This window comes from Sitophilus oryzae, unplaced genomic scaffold (assembly GCF_002938485.1).
Source record: "Sitophilus oryzae breed Bouriz unplaced genomic scaffold, Soryzae_2.0 scaffold_1625_pilon_pilon, whole genome shotgun sequence".
In the NCBI taxonomy this organism is placed as follows: domain Eukaryota; kingdom Metazoa; phylum Arthropoda; class Insecta; order Coleoptera; family Curculionidae; genus Sitophilus; species Sitophilus oryzae.
The window spans coordinates 1,568,585-1,571,645 of record NW_022146309.1 but is presented as its reverse complement, the minus strand read 5'-3'; the positions used below and the strand labels follow the sequence as shown (position 1 = coordinate 1,571,645).

The window sequence follows — 3,061 nt, the reverse complement described above, 5'->3', positions numbered from 1 at the left end:
GGGGAAGACACAGACCATAGATAAAAGAAAATAATCTTCTATTAAGATAGATATGAAACTTAATAGTAAAAGTTTGGGTCAAAGCGCCCCTCCGTGTTCTTAGTAGAGACTACGTTTAACCCAGCGCCTTCGCCTTTTCTGCTGTAAATATTTTTTATGTTTATATTTGATTTCAAAGGATTTAGTTTTAAAGTTACCCTGATATATTAGTATATCAGAGTAACTTTAATAAAACATAAGAATATATATATTTTACAGTTTATTAAATATAAATTTTGACTACAAGGTAGAAAGTAAATCACAATATTTGATAAAACTTATAAGTATACCATTTTTACAGTTAATAAATAATAAAACTATTTCTGACTATGATATTTAACATTTAGATAGTTAGAATATTAAAAAACATACTGGTATTTGCAGACGCAGGCCCAAATTCAATAAAAACCAACATTTTTCCTGCGTAAATCGGGTTTTTTTCACAGAAAAGGTATTTTTTGATTTATCAACAATCATTGTCAAGTTGACAATATACATGGTGTTTTCTAATTAGTCTAAAAAATTGTGGTGTGATTCCTCATGTGTTCTTAAAACAATTTTTACATAACCATTAGGTCTAAAGTACTTCTTTTCTGATCTACAGGGTGTTAAAATTTTAAAAAAAAATTGATATTTTGCTTAAAATAAATGGTACACTACTGCTTTTTTAAAGAAAATATATTTTTTTCTTGACTGGTCATCCTTTTTCAACAAAATTGATCTTTTGAGTTTTTCTTGTTCATCAAACGGTTGCCGAGAAAAAAATAAATATACTTATTAAGAGCCCGCCTTAAGCCGTTTTCTAACGATTTTTATTTTTTAGATTAATTAGGAAACACCCTGTATATACAGGATACATTAAAATACGCAACCAACCGTCCAATCAGATGAAAGAGGTACGTACCCTATCGTTGGGTATTGTGCAATCACGTGATACTCATGTCGTATGACGGTTAAATCTTTGGTTAGAATTTTTGTTGTTGTTTTTACCTGTTTTTACAGTTTTTACTTTATTTTTCTATTTACATCAGATTTATATTTTGTAATTGCCTATCAGACAATACGTATTTAGAAAAATAATAAGAATTAGGATCGTGTTTTTTTTTAAATCCTGTATATTAATTGGAACCCTTGATAACATTACTGCTTTTGATATAAAAAGTGCATTTTTGATTATTTACTTGGGCTAGGATATTAAAATATCGGTTGGATTGTACGACATAAATAGATGTAGGTATGATTATTTATATATATGTATGTATTTATAAAGCTTACTATCTGATTTGCATTTTCAGTTTTTGATCAGATATTTCATTTTATTTGTGAAATGCCCACAAAAAAGCTTCCAATGATTCAACATCAGTGTGTTTGCTGCATAATGGATCATTCCTGCTGAATTTTTAGATCATTTGAAGACTACACGGAAAAAACCAGATAATATGTTACATTTTCATAGAAATTGATAGCGAGACAATTTTATAGGCAAGTGTTAGCATTATTCGAGGCACCATCAAAGAAAGCAATAATAATATGCTTAGTCCCAGAGATATTACAGCTTAGTTATTTTGCCCTACAGGAGAAAAACCAGAGTAGTTCACTCGTAATTGCATTTTCTCGGCTCCAGTTAAAATGAACAAAGCTGGTTTTTCCTGTGGTCTTCATTTGAAATAACGTAAATAAATGTTTATACATATGTATGTGATGATTAAATTGGTGTTAAGGAAATAAAAATGTTTTTCGATATTAATATATACCTATATATGTATATTTATTTTGAAATAAATTACACTTTTAACAGTTTAATGGAGTTTTTAAAGCCAGTTATAATATTTATATTTTAAAAACTTGAAATCATGTGGATGTAATCACGCATTAAACCACAGACTAACTTATATAAGTCAAAAAGTAGATTTTAGTGTTAACTTTATATAACTTGTAAGTAAAATAATAAATAAAACAAATATGAAAAAACCAACAATTCTAATGTATATATTAAAATACAGTACAATAATAGGTATCTGATACCCTCACTTAACGTAGAATAATATTCTACCCAACTCAATACTATGTCCAACATGAGTTTCAAATATATCGGGCCCTAATCGTTCCTGAAAATAATATTTTTTTACATTGTTATACCATATTCTAAACTATTTAATATTTCAGTCACTTAAAAAGTTAATTTGTATTGAATAATTGTCTACCATTAAAGCAAATTTGGACTAGTATTTTTAATGGGCATATTCTGTGTATGGATATAGGTACTTCCTCCAGATTTTGGGTTCAACCAATTTATTCTTAAAACCTGAAACATCTACGTATAAAAAATAGACAGGTTATAATTATAATAAAATTTGCCCTTAGAATTACTTCTATTGCAAGCAATTTCCATTGGTATACTTTTCCATGACAAATGATCAACTTCCTAAAATTTTCAATTGATGTAATACTTCCTCATGATGCGAAAAGAAAATCTTTTCGTTAGCACACAATGGACAAACGATATGTTGGCTTACTTTCAGATTAGTTACTTTTCCATAGATATCCTCATGTCAATTCAAAGACGATGAACATGATGATCATCACATGAAACATCACAAACTAAAAACCTAATAAACAAGTTTATATCGAATATAGAAATAAATTTAGTGTTCTTACCTATTGTCGTCCAAATCCACGTTAATAGATAATTAATTTTTTGGAATTTTATCTTTTATTTTTAAATATATCTTTCGAACTACTGGTTTTAGTAATTATTAAATTAAACGAACTAAAAAGTCAAAAATAATAAACAATTCTCTTGTCAATTGTCAATTTTCTCCAGGCACCGAACATTATCGATAACGCACGATCTACGACGATTACTCCTTTGATCTGATTGGACGGTTCAATGACGGTTGGTTGCGTATTTTAATGTATCCTTGTATATACATAGCACAGGCAACCAAATAAACTAGTAACCTCTAAAAATTATTTTTCCTATCACTAGCGACATACCGTGTTTTTAGTGAGTACTAAATTA

The 3,061-nt window shown here is 28.3% G+C and overlaps 2 long non-coding RNA genes across 2 annotated transcripts; both read right to left on the bottom strand.

Moving 5' to 3' along the window:
- Positions 1-1,607: 1,607 nt before the first annotated feature.
- Positions 1,608-2,371, bottom strand: LOC115880533. Its single transcript, XR_004049895.1, has 2 exons — positions 2,244-2,371; positions 1,608-2,147 (listed from the first exon to the last, which is right to left on the bottom strand). It is a non-coding gene; the product is annotated as an uncharacterized LOC115880533 (long non-coding RNA).
- A 104-nt stretch (positions 2,372-2,475) lies between these two features.
- Positions 2,476-2,955, bottom strand: LOC115880534. Its single transcript, XR_004049896.1, has 2 exons — positions 2,698-2,955; positions 2,476-2,648 (listed from the first exon to the last, which is right to left on the bottom strand). It is a non-coding gene; the product is annotated as an uncharacterized LOC115880534 (long non-coding RNA).
- Positions 2,956-3,061: the final 106 nt, after the last annotated feature.